The following is an 18230-nucleotide window of genomic DNA, read 5'->3' as shown; positions in this document are numbered from 1 at the left end:
CATTGGAAGTGGTCTTCGGATCTCCGGATAACTTCCAAAGCGAAGAGTTAATCTTCGATATCGTCCCTCTCCGTAGTGATTACCACGCACTGCTCGGACGAACCGCATTCACTAGATTCAGTGCGGTACCACACTATGCATACCTCAAGCTCAAGATGCCAGGACCGTGCGGAGTCATAACAGTCAACGGAAATATGGACCGCTCTCTCCGTATAGAAGAGCATACTGCAGCCCTCGCGGCGGAAGTACAATGCGGCCTCCTCCGACAAACCACCAATTCGACGATGACAACCTCGAGCACCGTCAAGCGAGTCCGGAGCGCCCAGCAACAGGATCACTAGGCACGCAAAGAGCGCGACTAGCAGTCCCGCCTCCGCTTAAGACCCATCAAAGCAGCATTCGTGCCACGCATACACAATTACGCACTCAAAATACCATGGGGCCAGGCGGAGGCGCAATAGTGACTCAGTCAACAGTGCGGTATCACCGCAACATACCTTCATAACCTTCCCTTTTTATCTTTCAGGACATTGCTTTAGGGCAGCCTCTTCAGAAGAGCTGGATTGTCGGACTTACATAGGAGAGAAAACAAAGGAGGCAACAGGCTTTGCACACAAAAGGAAATATCCAAGTGGAATCTGTTCACGATTGTTATACCTGTTTTATATACCTACATGCAGCCTGCCCTTGGATAGGACATGTTAAATAGTCCTATTTACCTATGCTTAAACGCACCCATTGTAAACATGCGCTTAAACGTATTATTCATCAATGGGAGATCATATATAGCGTCAGCTTATTATTATTATTTGAGCATTTTTTCTTATAAATGTTTATTTAATATTGCATCCGTACACCTTGGTACGATCAATTTTGCCAGGGGCTTCTTATGGCACCTCATAATACGGCAAAACATGTCCAAACACTTTCAACAGTGCGGCACCCCGAACTTATTGCACTATATGCATCAGCTCCGAATCATGTCTTGGATCAATAGTTGGGTTTGCCCGGCTCCCTTGTTTTGGTACCTTATGTTCCGTTATATCGGCTTAGGTAGCGCAGGGAGAACTACTGTGATTGTGTCCCGGTTCTTCCGGACGAGCACCTCAGTAGAGAAAGCCGAAAACTGACCGGCATGATGCGGCGAGAGTTGGTCGCTGTTCGAGAGGTCTTAAAATCCTTAAAGATTTTTCCGCTTTAGGCGAGGAATCTACTTCGTCCAATTTAGGCGTATATAGCGCCCCAATTTGGCCTTCCGAATTCTAGGGGCTTCGCCGAAATTTAAAATTGTAGACTTCTATGGCTAAGTGAAAGTTATAAAGCCGCATAGTCCGATTGCCTTGTTCGCTGCGCCGGATACCTCCTTAAGGGACCAAAATTTTGGATAAAGAGTATCCGGGTTTTTCCAGGAACACCCCGGTACTAGTTACGTGGGGGCGGAAGCCGACGACTAGCCTACTTTCAGAATTTTATAAATAGCCGCACAAAAGGTAATATTTTAAATCAAACAGCGCTACATAGTGCAAGTAACTTCGTCTTAATATTATAACAATGACAGAGGTACATTTACTCAAGGATCGTGTCCTTGGTACATTCACCGGCCATGAGACGAGCGCCCTTCATAACACCATCGTAATACTTCTCGGGATAGCGATGCGCCTTGCCCTCCGGTGGCCCGTCCTTCACCAGCTTCTCCGCATCCAGCTTGCCCCAATGCACCTTTGCGCGGGCAAAGGCCCGGCGGGCACCCTCAATGCAAACGGATCGCTTGATAACTTCAAGCCGCGGACAGGCATTCACCATCCGCTTGATCAGGCCGAAGTAGCTAGTGGGCAGGGGCTCACCAGGCCACATCCGGACTATGAAATCTTTCATAGCCACTTCGGCCGCCCTGTGGAGTTCCACCAACTGCTTCAGTTGGTCACTCAGAGGCATTGGGTGTTTGGCCCCAGCATACTGGGACCAGAACAGCTTCACCATTGAGATCCCCTCCTTGGCATGGTAGAACTCCTTGGCATCTGATACGCTGCGTGGCAGATCTGCAAATGCCCCTGGAGAGCTCCGAATTCGGGTAAGTAAAAGAAACGCCTCCTCCACATGTTTGCTTTGCATAAAGAATGTCTTACCCACCGCTATCTTCTTTGGCCGCCAGGATTTCCTACTATGCCTTGTCGGCTTCGGCCTTGGCGTCTTTCATACTCGCAAGGGCCTTCGCAAGCTCGGCCACTTTCATCTTAAGAGCACGCTCCACGGAGTCGAACTTCTTGTCGAGCTCCTAGAGGTCTTGCTGTATCTCGCCCACTCTAGCATCTTGCTTTTCGCGCTCCTTGCATTCCAAGGCCGCCTTGTCTTCAGCCTCGGACAGCGCTTTCTTCAGAGACACCACTTCGGTGGTGGCCTCTGTTACACAGTCACGACGCTTCGTCGTTAGAATAACCAATTTTATCTATCCTTCATTATAGGAGAGCGGGGAATCACTCACCTTTGTTCTCTTCGAGCTGCCTCTTCGAGAGGTTGAGCTCCCCTGCACCTGCTCCAGGCCCCGCTTTAGTCCGGTGACCTCGGCTGTGCGGACAGCAGCGGAAAGCAACACAGCCTGCTTATTCACATGCACACTTATTATTTGACTCCTGCGGATTATAATTGACCCTCCATTTGGCTTTTCTTTCCGAACACCAAACAGAGTATCAGGGGCTACTACCTATCGGGTGGTAATTTCACACATTTTTATTACTTACCTCAAAGCCTATCAGGAGGCTGGTGCAAGCTTCGGTTAGTCTGCTCTTGGCGGACAAAACCTTCTGAATCACCGCACTCATAAGAGTACGGTGCTCTTCATCCATGGAAGCGCCATGAAGCGCTTCCAGCAGACAATCCGACGCCTCAGGCGTAACGGAAGTCCTCAGCATAGACGACTCGCCCTCCCTAATGAGGGGCTGCCCGCCTGAGTTCGGAACCATTGGAGGTTCCAGAACAGTGTTTGGCTGAGAGTCCGGCCTACTGCGGCTCTCATCGACACGATCCGTAGGGATCTTGAACCCCGCGTGTCCGACATCTGGAATTCCACCTTGGGGCGTCTCCAGAGTCACCTCCCCCCGTTCTGGGAGCCTTCAGGACAAAACCTCCGTGTCATCTGCGGGCTAAGGAGTAGTGGCCGTCGGGAGCGAGTTCATTGCTGAATCGCTCAGGGACCCATCCGAAGATGATACCTCGGGATGAACCCTGGCCAGACTGCATATGTGTTCGGCGTTATAAAAAGACTATGAAGTAAAATCACGATAGAGTGTGGATACTTACGATCGCGCTAGGGGCTTCCCCCTGGGCAGCCACCCTCCTCGCTATGGGCGGCCGTGGCAGAGTAGTCCGGAAGGGACAACTTTCCCTTCTTGGACATCCCAGCCTCTCCCTCCAGGGTGGCTTTCCTCTTTTTCTCCTCCCCAGTGCGGGGAGGCAGAGTTTATTCTTGCTGCCCCCCCCCCCCGCCTCCGTGGGAGGAATCTGCCTCATTGTCATCGGACGACGAGTGTATGATGGCCTTGCACCGGGGGCCTTTCCCGCCCCCCTGGTCCGCATTCTCAGGCCCCCCATCCTCTCCGGATGGGATGGCCCCTTCTTCTTCTTATTCCTCCCCTTCGGGGGAGGAGTGTGCCTCGTCTTCTTCGGATGAGGCTTCTGGTACGACCTTACGCCAGAGACCCTTCCTGGTCCCCGGGGCCTTCTTCTCGGCCTTCTTCTCCGGTGCCTTGTAGGGCGCCGGGACCAGCATCTCCGTCAGGAGAGCATCAGTTGGGCCTTCTTGCAGCGGACCCGGATAGTCAATCCGCTCCGCTGTCTCCACATAATCCTAATCAAATATGCACAATTACTTAAGACTCCCGCATGAATATATTGGGAAGAACTGAATCCGGTGGTAGTCAGAAAACTCACCGGACGAGGAGGCCACACGACATGTCCACGGTCCTCGGATGTGGGAGGAGGTACTTCGGAGGCCTTAAACAGCGCCTTCCATGCGTCTTTATGCGGCATGCCATAGAGCCTCCGAAGCGTCTAGTGTTCGGCCGGGACGAACTCCCACAGATTGAATGCCCGCCTTTGGCACAGAAGAACCCGGTGAACGAGCTTGACCTGGATCATGTTGACAAGCTTGATGTTCTTGTCCTTCATGCTCTTGATGCAGTTTTGGAGTCCGGTCAGCTCTGTAGGTTCACCCCAGGCAAGGCCCTTCTTTTCCTAGGAGGTGAGCCGCATGGGGGTACCGGATCGGAATTCGGGGGCCGCCGCCCAATTGGCACCGCGTGGCTCGGTGATGTAGAACCACTCCGACTGCCACCCTTTCACGGTCTCCACAAAGGAGCCGTCAAGCCAGGTGACGTTAGGCATCTTGCCCACCATGGCCCCTCCGCACTCTGCTTGCTGGCCGCTCATGATCTTCGGCTTCACGTAGAAGATTTGCAGCCACAGGCCGAAGTGAGGCTTGATGCGGAGGAAGTCTTCGCATACGACGATAAACGCCAAGATGTTGAGGCCAAAGTTTGGGGCTAGATAATGGAAATCTAGCCCGTAGTAGAACATGAGCCCGCGGACGAAGGGATGAAGTGGGAACCCCATTCCACGGACAAAGTGGGCGAGAAACATGACCCTCTCGTGGGGTCCCGGGGTTGGAATGACCTGCCCGTCGTCTGGTAGCCGGTGCGCTATGTCTGCGGCCAAGTATCCGGCCGCCTGAAGATTTGCGATATGCTTCTCCTTCACGGTGGAAGCCACCCACTTGCCTCCTGCTCCGGACATATTTAGCTGTGCGGAGAAGACTTGGACTGGGGCCCTGGAGCTCGAGGAGGTAAGGATGAGCAAAGGAGGAGGAAGGCGTGGGTGAAAATGGGGAGCCCTTATCCCTTTATAAAGGCGACGAAAGCGGTGCGCCTCCTCACTTGCCCGTTGAGAATCTCTTACTTCCCAAGCGCCACGATTGATGGCGTGGTGGGATTACCCGTACCCGTATTGATGAGTATCCCGTGATAAGGGGACACGATCTCTGCTTTGACAAGACGTGTCAAGGAAACCGCCTCGCAATATGCGTTGTGGCTGGTTGTGGGAAAGCGGTTTGAATAATGACCCGACCGTAATGACATATCACGTCGTATAAAAAGTTGTCAGCTGAAATATCATTCTCTCTATGGTGGTATGTGAAGATAATTTTGCAGATCCGTACATGGTTTACGTGTTTGATGATTACCTTGGAGTATTCGGAGAAGGAACCCGCCTTGCAATGCCGAAGACAAGACTACGTGCCGGACTCATCGTCATTGAAGCTTGGTTCAGGGGCTACTGAGGGAGTCTTGGATTAGGGGGTACCCGGACGACTGGACTACATACTTTGTCCGGACTATTGGAGCGTGAAGATACAAGACTCAAGACTCTGTCCCGTGTCCGGATGGGACTCTCCTTTGCGTGGAAGACAAGCTTGGTGATCCGGTGTATTTCCTTCCTTGTAACCGACTCCGTGTAAACTCTAGCCCTCTCCGGTGTCTATATAAACCGGAGAGGTTGGTCCTTAGAAGGCCGATCACAACTACAATCATAATCATCATAGGCTAGCTTCTAGGGTTTAGCCTCTACGATCTCGTGGTAGATCTACTCTTGTACTACTCATATTGTCAATATCAATCAAGCATGAAGTAGGGTTTTACCTCCATCGAGAGGGCCCGAACCTGGGTAAACATTGTGTCCCTTGCTTCCTGTTACCATCAGCCTGAGACGCACAGATCGGGACCCCCTACCCGAGATCCGCCGGTTTTGACACCGATAGTCGCCACCAGTGCATACAAACTAGCCGACAAAAGAATATACAAAACTGAGACCACATCATAAGGCATTAGGCCTGGACGGGACGGCCACTGCAAGCAGCCGAACAAGCTGATGAGACCTCAGTTGTGTCAACGATAGATGCTGCATCCCTAGCTTTATATAAGAAAATAAATGGATCTGTTCTGCATAAGGAAGATGTTTTTACAACTACAATTTAAAACTGGTAGTTGCAAACATCCAATCAGATGTAAACAGCAAAGTAAATAGTAGTGGAGGAAATGATGCCTATCTAAATCTATACTAGAACAAATTTTGAAGGCTTGAGAAGATGAACCTACATTACATGTTAACACGGGCTGGACAAAGCCCTTCTCCATGTCGATGGAAGGATAATTCAATAAATTGGAAGAAATATAGGATAATGAAGCTCAGGTGCAGACTGATGATACATAATCAAATAGCAATTAATTAAGTACAGCATTACAAGTCAAAAGGTGATGATAAGAGGAATGCAGACATCAACGAGTGCATTGGCATTGGCTTTATTCAACGTTTTGGTAAGTGTCGTAGAATTGTCACGACAGATGTCCTTATTTTCAGGACTTAGTCGCGAGGCCAAAGCATCTATGTGGTAGCTTGAGAGGGGTTGATCGGGATGAGAGACACAACACAGAAGACAAAGTTTTAGACAGCTTCGGGCCCCGGGAAACATCATCCGGCAATAACCCTACATGCTGTTTGTGGCTTGATACGTCCATTTTGCATCATGCTTTTATATCGATATTTATTGCATTATGGGTTGTTATACACGTTATATTACAATACTTATGGCTATTCTCTCTTATTTTACAAGGTTTATCATGAAGAGGGAGAATGGCGGTTGCTGGGATTCTGGCTGGAAAAGGAGCAAATATTGGAAACCTATTCTACATAGCTCCAAAAGTCCTGAGACTCAACGAAAGTCAATTTTGGAATTAATAAGAATTATTGGGCAAAGAAAGTACTAGAGGGGGCCCACACCCTGGCCAGGAGGGTGGGGCGCGCCCCCCTACTAGGAGCGCCCCTGTCTCCTGGTCCCCTGGTGGCCCTCCGGTGCCCATCTTCTGCTATATGAAGGCTTTTACCCTCGAAAAAAATCATAAGCAAGCTTATGGGACGAAACTCCGCCGCCATGAGGCGGAACCTTGGCAGAACCAATCTAGGGCTCCAGCGGAGCTATTCTGCCAGGGAAACTTCCCTTCAGGAGGGGGAATCATCACCATCATCATCACCAACGATCCTCTCATTGGGAGGAATTTAATCTCCATCAACATCTTCACCAGCACCATCTCCTCTCAAAACCCTAGTTCATCTCTTGTATCCAATCTTGTATCAAAACTACAAATTGGTACCTCTGGGTTGTTAGTAGTGTTGATTACTCCTTGTAGTTGATGCTAATTGTCTTACTTGGTGGAAGATCATATGTTCAGATCCTTAATGCATATTAATACTCCTCTGATCATGAACATGAATATGCTTTGTGAGTAGTTACGTTTGTTCCTGAGGACATGGGTGAAGTCTTGCTATTAGTAGTCATGTGAATTTGGTATTCGTTCGATATTTTGATGAGATGTATGTTGTCTCTCCTCTAGTGGTGTTATGTGAACGTCGACTACATGACACTTCACCATTATTTGGGCCTAGAGGAAGGCATTGGGAAGTAATAAGTAGATGATGGGTTGCTAGAGTGACAGAAACTTAAACCCTAGTTTATGCATTGCTTCGTAAGGGGCTGATTTGGATCCATATGTCTCATGATGTGGTTAGGTTTACCTTAATACTTATTTTGTAGTTGCGGATGCTTGCAATAGGGGTTAATCATAAGTGGGATACTTGTCCAAGAAAGGGAAGTACCCAAGCACCGGTCCACCCACATATCAAATTATCAAAGTACCGAACGTGAATCATATGAGCGTGATGAAAACTAGCTTGACGATAATTCCCATGTGTCCTCGGGAGCGCTTTTCTCATTATAAGAAATTGTCCAGGCTTGTCCTTTGCTACAAAAAGGATTGTGCCACCTTACTGAACCTTATTTACTTTCATTTTTTGTTACCCGTTACAAATTATCTTATCACAAAACTATCTGTTACCTATAATTTCAGTGCTTCCAGAGAATACCTTACTGAAAACCGCTTGTCATTTGCTTCTGCTCCTTGTTGGGTTCGACACTTTTACTTAACGAAAGGACTACGATAGATCCCCTATACTTGTGGGTCATCAAGACTCTTTTCTGGCACCGTTGCCGGGGAGTGAAGCGCCTTTGGTGAGTGGAACTTGGTAAGGAAACATTTATATAGTGTGCTGAAATTTTCTGTCACTTGTTACTATGGAAACTAATCCTTTGAGGGGCATGTTCGGGGCATCTTCGCCCCGACCAGTAGAGCGAAGAGTTTCTCCTCCACCTACTGAACCTACTGAAAATGTTTACTTTGAGATTCCTTCGGGTATGATAGAGAAACTGCTAGCTAATCCCTTTGCAGGAGATGAAACATTGCATCCCGATTTACACCTTATCTATGTGGATGAAGTTTGTGGATTATTTAAGCTTGCAGGTATCCCCGATGATGTTGTTAAGAGGGAGGTCTTTCCTTTATCTTTGAAGGGAGACGCATTGACATGGTATAGGCTATGTGATGATACGGGATCTTGGAACTATAAACGATTGAAATTGGAATTTCACCAGAAGTTCTATCCTATGCATCTTGTTCATCGTGATTGTAATTATATATAAAAAATTTGGCCTCACAAAGGAGAAAGTATCGCTCAAGCTTGGGGGAGGCTTAAGTCAATGTTATATTCGTGCACCAATCATGAGCTCTCAAGAGATATGATTATTCAAAAAAAAACTATGCTCGGCTTTCTCTCAATGATCGCACCATGCTCAATACTTCCTGTGCTGGTTCTTATATGTTGAAGACTACTGAATTCAAGTGGGACTTATTGGAAAGAATTAAACGCAACTCTGAAAATTGGGGTTTCGATGATGGTAAGGAGTCAGGTATGACACCTAAGTTTGATTGTGTTAAATATTTTATGGATACCGATGCTTTTCATGGATTTAGCGCTAAATATGGACTTGACTTTGAGATAGTAGATTCTTTCTGTGAATCTTTTTCTACTCACATTGATCTCCCTAAGGAGAAGTGGTTTAAATATAATCCTCCCACTGAAGTAAAAGTAGTTGCACCTATTATAGTTGAAGAAAATACTATCACTTATAATGATCCTGTTGTTCCTACTACTTACGTTGAGAAACCACCTTTTCCTGTTAGGATAAAGGAACATGCTAAAGCTTCAATTGTTGTTCGTAAAAGTAATACTAGAACATATACACCTCCTGAGCAAATTAAAGTTGAACCTAGTATTGCTATGGTTAAATATCTCTTGGATGATAATATAGATGGGCATGTTATCTACTTCTGTGATGAAGCTGCTAATATTGCTAGACCTGATGCTAAGATACATAGACCTGTTGTAGGCATGCCTGTTATTTCTATTAAAATAGGAGATCATTGTTATCATGGCTTATGTGATATGGGTGCTAGTGCTAGTGCAATACCTCATTCTTTATATGAAGAAATTATGCATGATATCGCACGCGCTGAGTTTGAAGGTATTGATGTTACTATTAAGCTTGCCAATAGAGATACTATTTCACCAGTTGGGATTGTTAGAGATGTTGAAGTATTGTGTGGGAAAGTTAAATATCCTACTGATTTTCTTGTTCTTGGTTCCCCACAAGATAGCTTTTGTCCCATTATATTTGGCAGACCCTTCTTGAATACTGTTAATGCTAAGATTCATTGTGAAAAGGATGTTGTTACAATTGGCTTGGGGGATATGAAACATGAGTTTAATTTTGCTAAGTTCCGTAGACAACCCCATGATAAAGAATTGCCTAGTAAGGATGAGATTATTGGTCTTGCTTCTATTGCCGTACCTCCTACTGATCCGTTGGAACAATACTTGCTAGACCATGAAAATGTTATGTTTATGAATGAAAGAAGGGAAATAGATGAAGTATTCCTTAAACGGGGTCCTATTCTGAAACACAACTTACCTGTTGAAATCCTAGGGGATCCCCCTCCACCCAAGAGTGATCTCGTGTTTGAGCTCAAACCTTTGCCTGATAATCTTAAATATGCTCATCTTGATGAAAAGAAGATATATCCTGTTATTATTAGTGCTAACCTTTCAGAGCAGGAAGAGGAAAGATTATTGAAAACTCTGAAGAAGCATCGTGCTGCTATTGGATATACTCTGGATGATCTTAAGGGCATTAGTCCCACTTTATGCAGCACAAAATTAAATTAGACGAAGGCTCCAAACCGGTTAGAGATCATCAACGACAGTTAAATCCTAAGATGAAAGAAGTGGTAAGAAAGGAGATACTAAAGTTCCTTGAGGCAGGTATAATTTATCCCGTTGCTGATAGTGATTGGGTAAGCCCTGTCCATTGCGTCCCTAAGATGGGAGGTATTACTATCGTTCCTAATGATAAAGATGAATTGATCCCGCAAAGAATTATCTCAGGTTATAGGATGGTAATTGATTTCCATAAATTAAATAAAGCTACTAAGAAAGACCATTATCCTTTACCTTTTATTGATCAAATGCTAGAAAGACTATCCAAACACACACATTTTTGCTTTCTAGATGGTTATTCTGGTTTCTCTCAAATACCTGTGTCAATGGAGGATCAATCAAAAACTAAGTTTACTTGCCCTTTCAGTACTTTTGCTTATAGACGTATGCCTTTTGGTTTATGTAATGCACCTGCTACCTTTCAAAGATGCATGATGGCTATATTCCCTGACTTTTGTGAAAATATTTGTGAGGTACTCATGGATGACTTCTTCGTTTATGGATCCTCTTTTGATGATTGCTTGAGCAACGTTTATCGAGTTTTGCAGAGATGTGAAGACACTAGTATCGTCTTGAATTGGGAAAAGTGCCATTTTATGGTTAATGAAGACATTGTCTTGGGGCATAAAATTTCTGAAAGAGGTATTGAAGTTGATAAAGCTAAAGTTGATGCTATTGAAAAGATGCCATGTCCCAAGGACATTAAAGGTATAAGAAGTTTCCTTGGTCATGCCGGTTTTTATAGGAGGTTCATTAAGGACTTTTCTAAAATCTATAGGCCTCTGACTAATTGATTGCAAAAAGATATTCCTTTTGGCTTTGATGATGATTGTGTAGAAGCATTTGAAATACTTAAGAAAGCTTTGATTACTTCATCTATTGTTCAGCCACCTGATTGGAATTTACCCTTTGAGATTATGTGTGATGCTAGTGATTATGCTGTAGATGTTGTTCTACGACAAAGAGTTGATAAGAAATTAAATGTCATCCAGTATGCTAGTGAAACTCTTGATACTGCCCAGAGAAATTATGCTACTACTGAAAAAGAGTTCTTAGCAGTTGTATTTGCATGTGATAAGTTTAGACCTTATATTGTTGATTCTAAAGTTACTATTCACACTGATCATGCTGCTATTAAATATCTTATGGAAAAGAAAAATGCTAAACCTAGACTTATTAGATGGGCTCTCTTGCTCCAAGAATTTTATTTGCATATTTGCATATTTAAAACAAAAAAGAGGCTAGCCAACTCACCTCTAAGAGGCTCCCCCGATTTCAGCCTTCGTTGGCCGTTGGATCGTGGTCAATCTGGTCTTTGACTTCGTTTGGGCCGTTAGATAATCGTTGCTCTCGCTGCTGGTTTTGACCGCGTGGTAACTTCACATGGCCAATGACGGGTGGGCTCTTATCCCGTGCCTGTTGGCTAGGTAAGCTGTTTCGAGGTGCGGGTGTGCCCTCTCCCCGCATGCCGTGTGCGCGTCGCGCCATTTGCGGGGGCGTGGGTCGGCCCAATCCAATCGCCCGCACGACGCAACCCTTCCTCCCTAGCCGCCAGCCCTGCTCATCCCCTCCTCCCCGCTCCCTCCATCCTCCCCCATGTCGCCGCCCCTCTTCTCCCCGCACGCCTCGGCCGCCTCCTCTCCTCCGCCGTGTCGTCGGGCCCCTCCCTCCTCCTACCTCCTCCTTCCTCCTCTCAGTCCCGTGCCAGCCGCCGCCCAAACCCTAGCCCCCGTTTCCCTCGATCCCAACAGTAACCGCATCCACAGCCACCTTCTCACAGCCGCTGCACCATTCCTCCCTTCTGCCCCTTCCTCCTTCCCGGATCCCCACCACGGCGCCGACATGTAGACAAAGGGCCAGGCGGTGGTGCGCCCGCCGGATCCGAGGCACGTGGGAGGGCAGCAGTGGCGCGTCGATCAGATCGAGAGCGACCCCGATGGAGGGGAAGGGACCGGTAGGCGCGTGCAGGCGGCAGAAGCTTGGGGGATTGGGGAGATGGCGGCCAACCGAGTTTCTTCGACTGATCTGGACATGGCCATGGCAGCGCACGCAAGGGGCGGAGGCGAGCGACCCTCTGGAGCAACGCACATCGACAGGTAGGAGCCGTGTGACCCTCCTCTCCCCTTCGCTTGTCTCCTCCTTCCCTTCCCTTCTCACTCCTCTCCGATCTAGGCTGCACATCTGCGTCCGCGACGTATTTCTCTCTCAATTTTTACTGCTTGATTCTCTGGTTTTCTGATAATCTTAACATGATTGCAGACCTGAGTGCGTGATGTGCAGCAGCAAGGTGATACATGCCTCTGCCCTTTCTCTCTCACAATGGTGAGGAGCAAGTGTGTGCTGCTCTGAACCTTTTTGCTTTACAAAAGAGAAACTGGCCTGCACTTTCCCACTGCATGGACATATAATATTTAGTGCTGATACAAGGGTTTGTTGCTGCCGAATGATAGAAATTCAGGCACAAGCGATGGTGATCTTAGTGGGAACAATCAAAAGAGAAGCAGCAAATGAATCCCAGCAGACCCATGTCAGAATAACATATTTGCAATAGAATTTAGCATGTCAATTCTGTAGATAAATGCAGCAGAGACACATGTATATTCGACGACAATGGGTCTTGCACGCATTGCATGAAGGGAAGGGAACGAGCCGGCTTACCCAATAGAACAAATGTGTGTAGCCTGCGTCGTACCTTGCGATAGAGCTCGTATCCGGCCTTGATCCTGACAACATATATGTACGCTACAGAGCATAAAAATGGGAAAATACAAATATGATTGGTGGTTGGTTCACCATTTAAAAATTTGATCTACCAATTGTGTTTTAATGATTTCTACTTGAGCTAAAACCACGACAATAATTTTGGAACGGAGGGAGTACTTATTTGTTGTTGTATCTTTGATAGTTTGATAAAAAATATCATGAAGGTTAAATCGGGCGTGGTTTTAATATATTTTTCTTACAAGATATTACATCGGCTTTCTGGTTTGGAAATACTTATAATCGTTTTCTTCTAACTGCATCTGAGCCTACACTTTTGTAGACTACTCAGGATAGAGATGATATGAATGTGAGCAACAAAGTTATTTACTCAGGAATGCCTTGGTAGGTCTCTCTAACTATTCAGTTTCATCCACAGGATTAACATTTCTTCAACTTGCTCTCCTCCCACCTTCAATTTCTTTAATTTTTTTGTATTAGCAAGTAGAAACCGTAGCTTGTTTGAATTATGTGAAGTGCATCCATGTAACAGTTGCCTCTTGAAGACTGCTGACAAAGTGCAAATTTGATATCGTTTTTCTGATTCGATACATTATATTCCAAGTTGACCTTTGCATTGAGAATATCATCTTATTTTTTATAGGGACAAAACAACACGCTAATGGCCAGCAGATGGACTTAAGATCTTCCAGAGGTACTTCATTTTAACTATAAAAAATGAATGCTGACAAAGTGCAAATATGATACAGTTTTGCTGATTGGATGCATTATATTCCAAGTTAACCTTTGCGTTGAGAATATCATCCTATTTTTTATAGGAACAACTCGCTATCAGTGCATTACAATTTTGTGTGGTACGTTTGTTTTTACCTATTCCAGTTCTGAGCCTTACTTGTTCATATGGTTTCAATTGCCGTCTCTCATGTGACGTTGAGAAAATCACATGTATATGCGTATTTTTTCCTCTGTACCCTGATTTATCTTAGTCCTTATGTCAAAGATACTGGATGTAGTAATAGATCGACGTACTAACAAATGCAAAGAGAATGAACCTCCTCTTGATTAGCTCAAGAGGACCTGTATAGTGGCTTCATGTAATTTCTTGATTTCCCATAATGATTTTGCTGGCAATTTGTCAGTGTTTTTATAGCTGAAATTGCATGTATATATTACAAATTTACATTGCAACAAATTAATAAGGAGTATAGAAGCATTTGCATCTATCTAACATATTTGTATGGTATGTTTCAAAAATCTCAAGGTTAGATATGTACTGATGTATGAGGCTATCATTAGGATGGAAGACAATTAATGTTAAAATATTGTTTGATTTTCCTTCGTTCTGTAAACAGCAATACAAGCTATGTTTGCACCATGATTCTATTCCAATTTTTTTAACAACTGACAATTAACAACACATCAAATGTTGCGTATTGAAATGGGTCATAATGGTTATATTCTACGACAGGATTAGTTTTGTTTATACTGTAACCTGTTCAAGGATTGATGAGTTTTCGAACCCTACGATCTTTGCACACTAAGGTTCAGTTGTGTTCTTTGTGAAATATACATCCTGCAAGTCTCATGTGTCTTGCGTTGTTTTTGCTTTCCAAGCTACAGGCTTTTGATATACTCAAAATGAGATTCTTTATATGGTGTTCGATTCCTCTTGCTATCACCACAACGGGAAATGTCTTACCCCCGCAAAAAAAACGGGAAATGTCTTACGGTGGCAATATGCACTTCTATGATGTCTGATTGACTTTTTTTTAGCATGAAGAATAAATTTTACTTCACTAAGATTAGTTTCTGTTCACATTGCTCTGTATATAAAAAAGGATTGTTGTGCTTACAAGGTTTATGACATTTTGGCGAAACATTATTTAGTAAAAAAGTATGTAGAGGTGAACTTTAGAGGTGAAATGTTGTGGATGTTCTGACAAAGAGATGCTTGGACTAACTTTAGCGTCACACCTTATTCAATATCTGGGTATTGGTTTCTACTAACTGTCAGTGCCTTAATTTTTCTTTTCCTCCCAATGCCATGTGATATTTACTGGACTATAATTCACATGCTTGCAAGTCGTCGTCGTGTCTCTCTCTCTAACTGCCCCCCTCCCATCATCTTGGCTTGCTCACTGTCACTATGTCAGATACCATTTTATTTATCTCATTAAGTTGTATTGATTGGCAAAAACACCTCACAAATGCCAAAAAATAAGCAACTCCTCTTGATCAGCTCAAGAGGATCTCCAGTGGCTTCATGGTATTTCTGAATGTATCTGTATACCAGCCGAACGGGCAAATACTCAAGTGACTGAATGTGGTGACTATAAAAGTCAGAACCGGGTACTTTTATCTCTTGTGGAGAATATAAATATTTTTGTGGGTGCTCTTGTGTACATATAAAAAATTTAAGGTGGTCATGATTCAGCTGACTAGGTTTTTTTTCTGTGTGAAGGAAAGAAAAAAGTTGGTACCTAATAGAACCAAAGTAATCGATCCTCTTCTGTACATTTGTAGAAATAAAATAGAATAGCTTGGAAAGTAGTTTCGATATCATTTTTGGAAATAGCATATAGGTAGTCATGGCAGGTTTTCTATGATCCAAATAAGAGTACACATGCCTTTGTTTTAACATACAGATTAAATGTTGAAAAGTACATTTTGATTGCTTAGTCAGTGTATTATCCGTTCAAAAAAAAGTCAATGTATTGATAATAGTTTGGCTTCCTTGGTGGTGTAGATTCAAGGAAATTTATAAAATTCATGCATTCTTTCTTAACTTTTTTGCATTTATATGTTCTGTACTGTTGAGTAAACTCAGTTGCAGCTATAGCAAGTGAGCTCTATATTCAATTCAGCTAACAGTTTTTGTTCCTACTATTAAAACATATACTGTTTTTTAAGAGAAACATACCTAATGTTTTATTTGATTAACCCTGTATGTATAGCAAATTTCTTCTAATTTGTTTTTCTTAAGTGCTGAAGACTTCCATAAGGGCGCAACTACAAATAGTTCTTATCTTCAGAGGGTAGCCTTAGTCTCTCTACCTTTTCTTTTTTGGTGTTGATAATTGGATTAAATATGTTAGATAGCTGCTGAGTATTTTGATTTGTTCTTAGGAAAATCGTTTACACCAAGAGATAGAAGACCTGGAGGACACTGGGTATAAGTTGAGAGTTCTCGCACAAAATCATCCCGACACACCGTAAAATGGATAGATGACCTGTTTGCGCCTCAAGAAGTCATAGGCAGGACCAAATATATGATGGAGTGCACGACCAAAATCTATCCATTTTGGTCGTGCGCTCCATCATACATTTGCGCCTCTAAAATTAGTTTGTTGACTAAATTGTGTTGTTCCCTTTTGCCGTTCTCTACTCTTTTTGTCGTTTTAACTGTAAAATATGATATATGATATAATGGTTATTTGTATATCGAGCAGGTGATGTAATTACTTTCAATAGTGCTTCAGCTCTGCAATCGACAGTTTGACCTCATGCTAGGGCAACCTCAGCCAGTTGCCTCTTCTATCAAAGGTAAAGAACAAAAGCCTTTTCTTTTTTGCACATTACAACTTCATGTTATTCCGTTCTCACCATAATAATCATTTTTTTTGTTCCATATAAAGTGGCAGTAGGTTCTTTTCTTGCCAATGATTAATTATCTGATCCCTTGAGGCATTAATATCATGCAAGCTCTGTATATTGCTGGTGGTCTTCCCACTGTAATTCATTGTCACCATGCTGCTAATTTTGAGTTTTGCTTGTTTTGTACTCACATGTAATTCCTTTGTTACATCTTTGTTTTGTTATGTGCCAGTGCTGATGGAAGACATCCTGAGTCCTTATTGCATGCTAGAGAACAACAACTATCTTGTTGGCGATTCCCCTGATATTTGGTTCTACAAGTGTGGCATATGGACCAATGAAAGCAAAGATATTCTGAATGTAATAGCTATATGGGTTGCGCCAAATGGGTCAACAGTGGAAGCGTCACGCTTAAGTACCTGTGGATGTGTACTATGCAAGCATTTTCAGACAATGCAATGGCACCCTGTTTGTACATTCACACCCTTTGAATGCCACAATCAGACTAAGAAGATGTCTAAATGAGTTGTGAGGCTGCCTCCATATAAGTGTTTCTGTAAACTGATCTATGTCATTCTACTACCTGTACTGGTATCTGTAATACAATCCACATTGCATTCAATGAGCAAAGTTTGATAAATTGTATCTGTCGTCATATCCACACTAACTTACTCGCTTTTCCGAACATTGTATTATTTTTCACTTGAAAACCGATCTAAGTTAGTCTACTATCTGTAATACAATTCACATTGCATTGTCATCTACTCCTTTTGTTCGCAAATGTAAGTCTTTTTAGAGATTCCAACAAGGGATTACATACAGAGCAACATGAGTGAATCTTCACTCTAAAATATGTCTATAAATTCGTATGTTGTAGTCTATTTGAAATATCTAAAAAGATTTATATTTAGGAATGGAGGGAGTACATCTCCTACTTACTCACTACTAACATTCTTTCTAATTCGCTTCTTGCACCATTGGCGCAACCGGGTCATCTATCCATTTTACGGTGTGTCCGGATGATTTTGTGCGAGAACTCTCAACTTATACACAGTGTCCTTCTCTAGGTCTTCTATCTCTTGACGTAAACGATTTTCCTAAGAACAAATCAAAATACTCAGCAGCTATCTAACATATTTATTCCAATTATCAACACCCAAAAAGAAAGGGTAGAGAGACTAAGGCTACCCTCTGAAGATAAGAACTATTTGTAGTTGCGCCCTTATGGAAGTCTTCAGCACTTAAAAAACAAATTAGAAGAAATTTGCTATACATACAGGGTTAATCAAATAAAATATTAGGTATATTTCTCTTAAAAAGCAGTATGTGTTTTAATAGTAGGAACAAAAACTGTTAGCTGAATGGAATATAGAGCTCACTTGTTATAGCTGCAATGTATATTCGAAAAACAAGGCTAACAACAACAAAGAAAGGAATTTTTCAGTATTATCATTACTCATCAGTGCTTGTTCTCGCATTTCATATTGCCCTTGACAATTCATATTTATGAGCATGTTCTTACAATTCAGACCTAACGTTCTTTTTTCTTTCCTTGGGCACTTCCTCAAGAATCTTGTTGAGGTGTCTGTTTCCCCTCTTTGTGTCATGAATGATTGTGATATTTGTGGTCTTCTCTTTTCTTTTTCTTGATTTGTATTGGATATGCTACTCGCATCTTTGAACATGCATAGGGCCTCTCAGTC

General features: G+C 43.5%; 1 long non-coding RNA gene across 4 annotated transcripts; it reads left to right on the top strand.

The window, feature by feature from the left end:
* The first annotated feature begins 11714 nt into the window (after positions 1-11714).
* Positions 11715-17183, top strand: LOC123111533 (uncharacterized). 4 transcript variants are annotated; one of them, XR_006454535.1, is made up of 5 exons: positions 11715-12308; positions 12472-13317; positions 13577-15968; positions 16060-16476; positions 16760-17183. It is a non-coding gene; the product is annotated as an uncharacterized lncRNA (long non-coding RNA). The 4 variants fall into 4 exon arrangements; XR_006454534.1 differs by having other exon boundaries at positions 11716-12308; positions 12472-12499; positions 13256-13317; positions 13577-16476; XR_006454533.1 differs by having other exon boundaries at positions 11716-12308; positions 13577-13627; positions 13752-16476.
* Positions 17184-18230: the final 1047 nt, after the last annotated feature.

Source organism: Triticum aestivum, chromosome 5B (genome assembly GCF_018294505.1).
Source record: "Triticum aestivum cultivar Chinese Spring chromosome 5B, IWGSC CS RefSeq v2.1, whole genome shotgun sequence".
NCBI lineage: Eukaryota > Viridiplantae > Streptophyta > Magnoliopsida > Poales > Poaceae > Triticum > Triticum aestivum.
The sequence above is the reverse complement of the archived record's forward strand: the minus strand, read 5'-3'. Positions and strand labels throughout refer to the sequence as shown.